Source organism: Hyperolius riggenbachi, chromosome 3 (genome assembly GCF_040937935.1).
Source record: "Hyperolius riggenbachi isolate aHypRig1 chromosome 3, aHypRig1.pri, whole genome shotgun sequence".
Classification (NCBI taxonomy): Eukaryota; Metazoa; Chordata; class Amphibia; order Anura; family Hyperoliidae; genus Hyperolius; species Hyperolius riggenbachi.
In genome coordinates, this window is record NC_090648.1 from 292,491,645 (window position 1) to 292,504,120 (window position 12,476).

At 40.7% G+C, this 12,476-nt stretch overlaps 1 protein-coding gene across 2 annotated transcripts in view; it reads left to right on the forward strand.

Annotated features, from left to right (window-relative positions):
• The window catches only part of DOCK4 (dedicator of cytokinesis 4), a 480,752-nt gene that overhangs the window by 98,964 nt on the left and 369,312 nt on the right, over positions 1-12,476 (forward strand). The gene's annotated exons all lie outside the window — the stretch shown is intronic.

Sequence of the window (12,476 nt, forward strand, 5' to 3'; positions counted from 1 at the left end):
ATGGCCTGCATGCCCCTAGAAATGGGGCTGAATGTATGCTACTGTTATCGCTTTGCTGTTGGGTAGGATTTCTGAATCCCAACACCAGCAGAAATGGAAACCCTATACTTTATTGGCAGGAACAATAATTCACTTACAGATATTTCGACTGTGTATTTACGGTTTACTCAGTGATCAGCTTTAACCCTCTAGTATTAGCCATAAACTGTAATACCAGTTTTGGGTCAAATAAACTGAAGTTTTTTTGTTTTTTTTTTAAGGAGCATTATTATTATTTGCCTACATTTAAATTGAATTTCCCTTTCCATTATTAAATAAATCTTTTATATGAAAGGCTTTTATTTATTTTTTATTTTTTCCCTTGATAGCCCATGCATCAAGCATCTGCTAGGGACATTCAGTCTCTGTTATGACCATCGGGGTGTTTCCTTGTGACATTTTGTTGTTTTGACCACCTTCCCATCATACCTATCCTGAAATGTGAAATTATATTGTATATATTTTGATAAACATATTTTCACCTGTAAATTTCCAGGAAAAGATTTTAAACAGCATAATAGGTTTTTAAAAACACTGTTTGCTTTGAGTCTCCACTAGTAAAGGGCAAAAAAATCTAAACCACAATTTCTACATCTTCCTGTCATGAATATGTAACCTCTATGCACAAACTTGTTTATGTACATTTGTTGTGTTCTTTCTGCTCTCTAAGAAGACTGTATTGTACAGAATATGAGGCACAAATAATACTTTTGTATAAATCTAGCTTGTGTCTACAGTGGATGAATTCACAGCTGATGTAATTTGCATAACATTAGCCAACGTTCTTTGCTTTGTGCCATCATGCTCTAAGCTTACTATGACCTATTTATACTATAGATCTAGAAAGCTTTTCAACGCTGTTTACCCTGTCTCGTCAAGTGCTGGCATATTATCAGTTAATTTTCATCTACAAGTTGTGATTTTTGTATAATTTTGGTGTAATTTAGATAGATGGAGAAATAAATGCAGAAAGGAGCTAAGATTGATGCAAAGAAGTGGAACAGTTGCCTAGGGCAACCAACTAGGTTTCATTTGTTAATTAAATCAAGGATTTTAATTAGTTGCTTTGGTCAACAACCACTCTTGTTTTGTAACCACTTGTCTTTCTAAATCAGGCCCAAGGTTGTTTCCTTTTCTGTGTTTGATTGTGTACATTATATAATTATCATGCTAATGCTGTGGAGCAAAATGAGGAAACCACTGTTAGTCACTTAATAATAGGAGAATTTAAAGCCAAACCTAGGCCCACTTGCAATTCACTGTCTCCTGGTTCTCTCCTGGGTGATATTTTCACACCTTGTCCTTAAAATGCCTTAAACTACTAGCAAGAATTACATTTTGAGGTGCTTTTTCGTCAAGTTTTTGGTACGCTTTCTAAAAAGTTATTTTAAAAAGTTAAAAAAAATATTATCTCCTAGGAAAAAACTCAGGAGTAAAAGTAAATTGCATATGGGCCCTTGTGTGAATCATTGTACTAAAATAACTATAGTGTTCTGATCGGTAATGGATAGGGCGAGTAAAAGATGGGTGCTTTCCTCAGTATTTACAAGTATTTTGGATGGACCAGAGGCTTTTCACATCCTTCTACATCTCACTGTTCCAGCACCGGGTCCATATTCATCTTCTGGCCTTAGTTCGGGCTGTGGACAAGAGCATCCCAATTTGGCATACGCACATGCCCAGTAGAATGAAGCCACTTGTGCGTGGCTTTTTAAGTCTGTGCATAAGTGAGACAAGACAAGACATTTATATCGCGCTTTTCTCCTGGAGGACTCAAAGCGCCAGAGCAGCAGCCACTAGGGCACGCTCTATAGGCAGTAGCAGTGTTAGGGAGACTTGCCTAAGGTCTCCTACTGAATAGGTGCTGGCTTACTGAACAGGCAGAGCCGAGATTTGAACCCTGGTCTCCTTTGTCAAAGGCAGAGCCCTTAAAGGGGTTCTTTCGCGAATGAGGAAAAAAATAAAAAGTGGTTTATGCATAAACTATTAAACATTTTTCTAAAATAGTGTAATGTTTTTTTAAAAAAAAATGAATGGTTTCATCAATACAACATGTAATGTAAACAGTGACGTATGAAGGACTGGGAGGCTAATCCCATTTGTTAGAGGTGTTTTTTTTTTTTTTTACTTTCTTTTACAACCATAACTGCTGCCTACATAGTTTTCAGTTGTATAACCCACCTCTAGCAGGAATCACCTTTATTGCCCTAACAGTTGAGCTCCACTGAGCTGCTGAATATGTGTTTACATTGTTGCTAGGCAACCAGACCCATGCAGAGAACCCCTTTAACCATTAAACCATCCAGCCACTGCTGTGCTTCATTCTAATGGGCCTATGTGGACCTTACTTGCGCAATCCCAGTCTTGAATGTGCCTGTCCATAAATGGGAAGGTGGCCTCAAGAAACCTGTTCAAGAAGCCTTTTTTTTTAAAATATATGTTTGGAGAAACCCTGCTATGGAACAGTGGGCTGCAAGAGGTTCTTGGTAGACTTTAGACTATCTAGAGATTTCCCACTACTGAGTTAAGTAACATTTATTTATTTTTTTGCTTAAAGTGGTCTGAAAGCCAGCATTTCTACTTTGCTCTAAAAGATTCCTCACAGCTTGAAAGCTACTAACCCAGAAAAAAATTCTAGCAGATCATCACTGAAATGGTTAAACAAAGCACTTTCTCCTGCTGTTCAGCTTCAAACACTCTCTGAGAAACTGCCTCTGCTTCAGACATACAGTGTTCAGAATAGCTCATTAGAAGACTTTAACTATATAATAAAAAGCAGTTATAATAAAAAAATAAAGTGCAATGCCAGCTTTCAGGGTAAGAAAAACTATACTTTGGAGTCTTGTAATTTGTAAACAGACAATATTACGTGTGCACAAAAGCAAATATGATAACTGTATGAGTAAAAAAAGCAGGAAAACACATTTTTATTGAATTTTATGTCAGTTTCAGACCACTTTAAGGTAAGCTTTGAAGAATCTCATCATAACACACACAAGCTAAAAAAATACCCCGTTTGCCCCCAAATGACTTTATAGTTCTAATCCATTACTGGTTTTCCCCCTTGCAAACACCTTCCGATTACCAAGCCTCTTTGCTCTATATACAAAGTTACAGAGTACCCAGCAAGCTCATGGTGAACCAGAGCTCCTAGGAGTGTGTAAGGGGCTACAATGGACCAAAAAGCCTTCTTACTAAAATGCTATGGAAAACAAGTTTGCTTCCTTAAAACAGAAAGTATTTGCAATAATTCCGGTTGGAGTGAGCTAAGAGATGTCTCCCACAATGCATCGCTGCTGAAATATGCAAATCACCCATTGTTCTCCCTGTAAGCTAAACACACCTCCAGATCGGCTGGAATGCAATGATGAGCCAGCTTGTTAAATATACTGAGCCACAATAATCCAACATGCATGCAGACTGTTTTATGCTAGGTACACACCATACAATTTTCTGGCAGATTTACCTGCCAGATCAATAATTTCCATATCTGAATTTTGATAAATTTTTCGATTTTCAGATTTATTTATTTTTTCATTTTAATTTTTTTTATCATGTTTCCAATCTATTTTCCTTCAGTTATATGAAAATTGATCAAAACATTTTTTAAAAATTGGAAAATTGAAAAATTGTTCGAAATTCATAGTGGACATGTTAGAAATAATCGATCAGGCAGGTAAATCTGCCAGAAAATTGTAAAGTGTGTACCTAGCATTAGACTGGTTGGTCCTCATCAGTGCATGGCATGGATTAATGTGGCTCTATGGGGTAGGACTTGAAACTCCTAAAGTTACAGATTGCGCAGAAAGCTCATGGTGAACCAGAACTCCTAATTTGTAATGGGTGACAATGGACCAAAAAGCCCTCTTACTAAATACAGGAGGGTTATGGCTACTGCCAGCTTCCTCTACACTTCATACATCCTAACGTTGGGTTTTCAAGCATTACTTACCTGCTATTAGGTATTTGAGGTATGATCTATGCATAGACAAGCAAGAGCTTTATTATAGAAAGCCCTGTTTATGCTCCTAAGCAGACTATTTTTCCTTATATGCAGTGCATTATTTATTATTAGATGTGTCATTGGCTAGTCAAGTCAAACTGCTATGCGTTCATTCCAGCCTCAGAGCTCTAGCTGTGATAAATGACAAATGACTGATAAGGTTCCCTGTTGTCTTCCTGGAATCTAATTTGCAGGTAGAATAACCCTTAGCAGGCTGATGGTTACCTCAGAGCTTGAGCACACGTGGGAGGTAGGAAACAGTGCTGGTCGTAATGGAGAAAGCTACGCTTACGGATCATTACGCGTAATTTTACGCTATTACGCATTACGAAATTACGCTTACGGCATAGACAGTAAATTTCGGTACATGTCCATAATTACGAATAGCACTTACGCAATTACGCGTAAGTATACCGTAGTGCAGGTTATTACGTTATAGGCTTACGCGTAAAATCCTGCTAGCAATTAATGCGTAAGGTCATGCTGCCAAGCGGAAAAGTTGACGCATGGATCAATGTTAGGTAGCCGCCGACTTTAAGGGTTAATAGCAAAGCCCCCTTAAGTGCTAAGAGCCTCAAATTTGGAGAATATATTAAGGAGATCAGAAGGAATAAGAGGAAAAATTTTTTTTTCAAAAAGACCTTATAGTTTTTGAGAAAATCGATGTTAAAGTTTCAAAGGAAAAATATATACATTTAAAAACCCGCCGACTTTAACGGTTAATAGCAAAGCCTGCTTAAAATTTAGGAACACCAAATTCACAGGGTATATTAAGGGGATCAGTGGGAATAAGAGGAAAAATTTTTTTTTCAAAAAGACCTTATAGTTTTTGAGAAAATCGATTTTTAAGTTTCAAGGGCGAAAATGTCTTTTAAATGCGGAAAATGTCAGGTTTTTTTGCACAGGTAACAATAGTGTTTTATTTTCATAGATTCCCCCAAGTGGGAAGAGTTTTACTTACTTCGTTCTGAGTGTGGGAAATATAAAAAAAAACGACGTGGGGTCCCCCCTCCCAGACCTCTTTAACCCCTTGTCCCCCATGCAGACTGGGATAGCCAGAATGCGGAGCACCGGACGCGTGGGGCTCCGCACCCTGACTATACCAGCCCGCATGGTCCATGGATTGGGGGGTCTCGGAAGGGGAGGGGCAGCCAAGCTTTCCCCTCCCCCTCCGAGCCCTTGTCCAATCCAAGGACAAGGGGCTCTTCTCCACCTCCGATGGGCGGTGGAGGTGGAGGCCGCGATTTCCTGGGGAGGGGTTCATGGTGGCATCTGGGAGTCCCCTTTAAAAAGGGGTCCCCCAGATGCCCACCCCCCTCCCAGGAGAAATGAGTATAGAGGTACTTGTAGTACCCCTTACCCATTTCCTTTAAGAGTTAAAAGTAAATAAACACACAAACACATAGAAAAAGTATTTTAATTGAACAAAAAACATAACCACGAAAAAAGTCCTTTAATATTCTTAATTAACCATTAATACTTACCTGTCCCTTTAAAAGCCAGTTCCCACGCAATATCCTCGGAAATATACTAATCAGTTACAATGTAACAAAGTTATTCAATGTAACAACTTTGTTACATTGTAACACCACCGCACCCGACGTCACTCACCGCCGCCGCCGCCACCACGTCTGCGCTGCAGGACCCGACAGAGCTCTGAGCTATAGCTCAGAGCTCTCTAAGCATCTTTGTATTTGGGCTCCAAGGAGCCCCATTGGTCCTTAGCAGACCAATGGGGTTCCTTCTGATTTGAAGGAACCCCATTGGTCTGCTAAGGACCAATGGGGCTCCTTGGAGCCCAAATACAAAGATGCTTTGGAGAGCTCTGAGCTAATATAGCTCAGAGCTCTGTCGGGTGAAGGGACGCTAAGTCCCCGCCGGCTCCGCTGCCCTCCCCGCCTCTCCCACATGTCACCTATATACATGCTAGCACCCATGGGTGCCAGCATGTATATGGGTGACAGGTGTGGGCGGAGTGGACGGCGGGAGCCGGCGGGGACTTAGAGTGTATGCGGCGGCCGGCGGGTGAGCGGCGAGTGACGTCGGGTGCGGTGGTGTTACAAAGTAACAAAGTTGTTACATTGAATAACTTTGTTACATTGTAACTGATTAGTATATTTCCGAGGATATTGCGTGGGAACTGGCTTTTAAAGGGACAGGTAAGTATTAATGGTTAATTAAGAATATTAAAGGACTTTTTTCGTGGTTATGTTTTTTGTTCAATTAAAATACTTTTTCTATGTGTTTGTGTGTTTATTTACTTTTAACTCTTAAAGGAAATGGGTAAGGGGTACTACAAGTACCTCTATACTCATTTCTCCTGGGAGGGGGGTGGGCATCTGGGGGACCCCTTTTTAAAGGGGACTCCCAGATGCCACCATGAACCCCTCCCCAGGAAATCGCGGCCTCCACCTCCACCGCCCATCGGAGGTGGAGAAGAGCCCCTTGTCCTTGGATTGGACAAGGGCTCGGAGGGGCAGGGGAAAGCTTGGCTGCCCCTCCCCTTCCGAGACCCCCCAATCCATGGACCATGCGGGCTGGTATAGTCAGGGTGCGGAGCCCCACGCGGCCGGTGCTCCGCATTCTGGCTATCCCAGTCTGCATGGGGGACAAGGGGTTAAAGAGGTCTGGGAGGGGGGACCCCACGTCGTTTTTTTTTTATATTTCCCACACTCAGAACGAAGTAAGTAAAACTCTTCCCACTTGGGGGAATCTATGAAAATAAAACACTATTGTTACCTGTGCAAAAAAAACTGACATTTTCCGCATTTAAAAGACATTTTCGCCCTTGAAACTTAAAAATCGATTTTCTCAAAAACTATAAGGTCTTTTTGAAAAAAAATTTTTTCCTCTTATTCCCACTGATCCCCTTAATATACCCTGTGAATTTGGTGTTCCTAAATTTTAAGCAGGCTTTGCTATTAACCGTTAAAGTCGGCGGGTTTTTAAATGTATATATTTTTCCTTTGAAACTTTAACATCGATTTTCTCAAAAACTATAAGGTCTTTTTGAAAAAAAAATTTTTCCTCTTATTCCTTCTGATCTCCTTAATATATTCTCCAAATTTGAGGCTCTTAGCACTTAAGGGGGCTTTGCTATTAACCCTTAAAGTCGGCGGCTTTTTTATATTATACGGGAGCGTAATATTACGCGATTACGGCAGACTGTGTAATTTCAATGGGAGTTTACTGTCTTACGCGTAATTTGTTACACGTAAAACGTAACCCTGCGATCTACGCGTAATTAATTACGCGTAATACCGTAACCTTACACGTAACGCTTACGGTGCATTTGTAGTGAATTACGATGCGTAATTACGCTAATGCGTAATTTCGGCCCAGCACTGGTAGGAAAGGGACTACAAAATAATAGGGAGAGACTTCTACTTGAAATATATATTCAATACATCGTGTCTTTCTTGACTTGTTATGACTATATGTAAAAATGCATTTTTGTGTTGTACAAGTTAAATGTGTTAAGCCTCCAAATTCCAAGTGGACCTTTTTATACAAATGTGATACAATAACAAGTGATTTTTAAAAAAATAAACATTTTATCATTTTTCTCTAACATCTCCAGTTCCTTTGATAGATAGGAGAGGTTATCATTGCTCTCCTGTTGTCACATTGTGCTGCAGGCACTGTTTTACAGCTGCTTGCAGCTCTTTATGAAGCTGCGGAGTCTCTCCGATGCCTGAATGGCATGGGGTATGTTCAGCATCTTGAAGGTGGCATCATCAGTAGGAAGAGGTTTTAGCTGACGCTCATCCTATTCTATTGCAGTTTTTATCTTTTCATCTCGCTTTTTTTTTTGCCTGGCTCCTATGCTGTTGGCCTGCCTCCAATCTTTTAAGGCTACATTCACACTGTACATATTGCATTTTAAAAGAATCGCACCAGTAGTGGAAAGTTGCATTGCATGTTAGTACTGCGGTCTGACGTATACAGTGATAAATTGTAGTGGCCAGCAGGCAGTGAGAGGTAGATTGCAGCAGGAGGCAAGGAGTGGTAATTAAATTCCAGTAGCTGGGAGGTGGCGATTGTTATGCTGGGAATACACAATGCATTTTTGCAGCAGATAGATGGTTCGATAGATAATTTCTGACATGTCCGATCTCACGTTCAATCGTTTTACCACTCGATTTCTCATAGAAGTGAATGGCAAAAGATAAGAGAATCGATACAGGAGACCCCTGCCTCTTCTGACTGCGAGACTGAAACTGAATCCGAATCTGAAACTAACAAGGGTGCAAAATCAGGGGATCCACCAGGGAGACCAAAGAAACCCCGAGGCAGAGGCAGGGGAAGACCGGGGGAACAAAAACCTCAGAATCCAGGGACCCCCCGACAATTACGAAATCGGGACAGATGGGGTTACAAAACAGCCCACTGGAAACGGAGGGAGGAGGAGTGGTAAATGACTTGACTGACAGAACTGACACTATGCAAATTATCAATCTGACTGATTATGTTCTAGATCCAGCAGAGGTTTCTGTTCTCCTGAAGGGCCTTACGTTTGTTCCCACGCCAGACTTCGATTTATTCGAAACTGTAAAAGATATCAATTTATTCGCACGAAAATTAGCGGTGTATAAGTACATGAATTCCCCTACTATGCAAATGAAAAAGAGGGAAGAAAGAGATGAGAATACATTGGCCATCTTGAATGACTTAATGGAAGAAAACAGAACGGGGGAAGTACACCTGGGGGCACAGAAAAGCAATCTGGCACTAAAAAGTAAATTCTGCCCTAGCATAAGTGGGTATGCAACTATCCAGACTTTTGTGGACACAGTGGTAAGAGATTTGGAGGATTTATCAAGGGAGAGACACAATAGCAGTCAGAAAAACTTAAACAGGGATGAACAGCAGGCCTTGGAGAAATTAATGAAAAATGACATTTTGGTCATAAAGAAATCTGATAAAGGGGGAAACATCGTTATAATGTCTCGAGATGCATATATTAAAATGTGTACAACTATCCTATCTGACCATAAGCAATATAGGAAACTGGATGGTAATCCCACTAGTGTTTTTGTTAAAAAGCTTGAAAATGTTTTAAAGGAAGCAAAATTGAAAAGCACCTTGGATAAAAATGACTTTGATTGTATTATCAATAAATCTCCCACGACTGCTACTTTTTATGCGTTTCCTAAAGTACATAAAAATCGTTCCACACCGCCTGGACGGCCTATAATATCAGGCAATAATTGTCTAACTGAACAGGCCAGCAGATATGTCGATTTCTTTCTGCGGCCGTTCGTGGAAAGCCTGCCGTCCTATCTAAGGGATACGATGGACTTGTTGAATAAACTTCATGATGTACATATTACAGAAAATGTCTGGTTGGCCAGTCTCGATGTTGAGTCTCTATATAATAACATTGGCCATGATCTAGGTCTGAGGGCTACTGAACACTTCCTTAGAACAAGGAGTATTCATATGAAGGAGCACTCCTCCCTTATTCTGGAATTAATTGACTTCATCCTTACTCACAACTACTTTTTATTCCAGAATAAATACTACCTACAAGTGAGAGGATGTGCTATGGGGACGGCTTGTGCCCCCTCGTATGCAAATTTGTTTTTGGGATGGTGGGAGGACACCATCGTGTTCGCAGAGGAACTGGCGATTTATACCTCCCATGTCATCTTCTGGGGCCGTTTCATAGACGACATCTTTGTCCTGTGGGACGGCCCCAGAGATCTTTTCGTTGATTTTGTTGGCCAGCTTGACCGCAATGAGATTGGAATGTTTTTTACCCATGAAATTGATAAGCATACAATTAACTTTCTTGTTGTACAAATCACCAAGAGCGTTCATGGATGCCTAGATACTAAGATATATCGTAAACCAACAGCTACAAATTCTTTGTTAGCATGGGATAGTCACCATCCAGAACCCCTTAAGAGGGGGATCCCCAAGGGGCAGTTCCTCAGAGCTCGCAGAAACTGCTCAAATCAGTCTGATTTTGATAAAGAGTGTTCTACTCTGGAAAAAAGATTTACCGAACGTGGATATCCAAAGACAGTAATATCTGGAGCACATGAGAAAGCACGGGGTATTGAAAGGAAGGATTTGTTAATACCGAAAAACAGGGATCTATCGACCGCAGAAAAAAAACCCAGAATGATTAGTACTTTCTCTAATCAGTCTAATAACATCAAAAGAATTATAGGCAGGCACTGGTCAATCCTAAAACTGGATCCACAATTGAATACATACTTACCGCGAGCCCCTCTAATCACTTATAGAAGGGGGAAAAATCTGGGTGATAGTTTAACACATTCCTTTTTACCTATCAAAAGTGAGGGTGCAGGAGCAGTGAAAAAAACCTGGCTCAGTGGACCTTTAAAGGGAATGTACAAATGTGGCAAATGCAAAGCCTGCATAAATGTACAGAAATGTAAAGATTTTACTGCCCCCAAAGATGGTCGCACTTTCGAGTTGTTCGACTTCTTCAATTGTGAGACAGAAGGTGTTGTGTATGCGATACAATGCCCTTGTCCCCTACTTTATATAGGTGAGACTACAAGGGCAGTCAAAACACGTATTATGGAACATCTAGGTGACATTCAACATAAACGCAACACATCAGTGGCTAAACATTTTGTGGAAAAACATGGCGGTGACCCCACCTGCCTGCGTTTCTGGGTAATACAAAAATGGAAGATGGGCCCAAGAGGGGGCAACCTGGATCAAAAATTGAGACAGCTGGAGGCTCGTTGGATTTATCGGTTGGGTACTTTGAGCCCCAATGGTATGAATGAGGGGTTCACATTTGCCCCCTTCATTTAATTCCCTTCCTTGTAATTCAAATAATTTTTACTCCCATATTTTTGTTCCTTGTTATAGGAGAACCTCTTTTTTTCCCCCCTTGCCTCAGCTGACTGTTTTATGAGCTATTATAAGTGACGAGAACGGTCTTATCTATATTTGGTATTTACCCCACTGGTTTTTCTCCAATCTAATAACAGTGGGCTGGCTGTGATTTTGATGGCTGTGGAAATAATTCTTCGGACTATTCCCCTCTAGAATCATATATGAAGGTTTTTTACCAAAAATAAATTGCTTTATTATGTGCGCCCATTATGGCTTAATTATCCCTTGTGGGTTGTTGCCTCTATTATTTAGGTATATATGGGCTTATGTATGTGATGAGGGGGTAGTATGTAATCCACTTGCCATTTGAATACTAGGATTTATATGCTATATTCCTATTGCATTTATTATCCTATACAACGTACCTCCCTGTGTATAAATTATGCTGAAGCACCTGGGTTCACACACGCTGATGGCAGCGATGTGTGTTTATGTTTACATGGATGGTTGTCCTAGCAACCACGCTACGTCCATAGACGCGGCTACGGCCACTCTGCAAGTGACGTTACCTAATTTATTCACTGCCTGGACTCACGAATGGATACGTGGAAACCGAGCAAAGTATGCAACGGCTTCCTATTGGCCCAAACCGGCAGTGGATGCGTTCTGATAGGCGCAACCATCATACTCCCCCGGCTGTAACCCCTAGCCAATGGGGATCTAGCATTCACGAACGAAGGTTTCTTTGGCACTTTATTACTATGTAACGTTGCGGGAGGAACTCAGCTTTTTTACAATAGGTAAGATTTACCATGTAGCATTGATAACTCCATTTAGAGCGTCCTAGCTTATTTTTTAGCCACTTTTTGCAACATTATATGCCTCTATGGATAGGACGGCTATTGGCTGTTTTCATGAGTGACATACTTCTAAGCCAATCTGTGGACAACAGAGGGGTGGGATTTGGGGCGTGTCTGGATACCGCCTCTCCCAGCATTCAATGCGATTTCTCTCACAGTATAAAAAGGCCAGCTCAAACCGTCAGTGTTCATTTGGCTGCCAACTGGGGGCCATATTAGCCACTAGTCTAATATGTCTATCATGTGATTTGTATTATGTCTTTATTATTTTAGCACTTTGTTTGGCACTCTAGCACTTTATTACTGTTCACTCCTGACGAAGTTTCTAATTTAATGAAACGAAACATGTAGGGTTTTTGGGGTGTAGGGTTATAATAAGATAAACCTTGGGAAACTGGCAGGCCTGTCTAAGTGACAAATAACCTTTTGACCGCCAACCCAATTGTTTCACATGTTCACTATTAGTTTTTTCTGTGTCTAATTCCCTTTTTTTTAAACAATAATTAAAAGCTACGTTTTATTCTTATTCGTCCTCCAAAAAGGTACTTTTTTGTGAATCCCTTGATTTCAGGTGTGTTAAAAATAAAGGCTACATTCACACTGTACATATTGCATTTTAAAAGGATCGCACCAGTAGTGGAAAGTTGCATTGCATGTTAGTACTGCGGTCTGACGTATACAGTGATAAATTGTAGTGGCCAGCAGGCAGTGAGAGGTAGATTGCAGCAGGAGGCAAGGAGTGGTAATTAAAT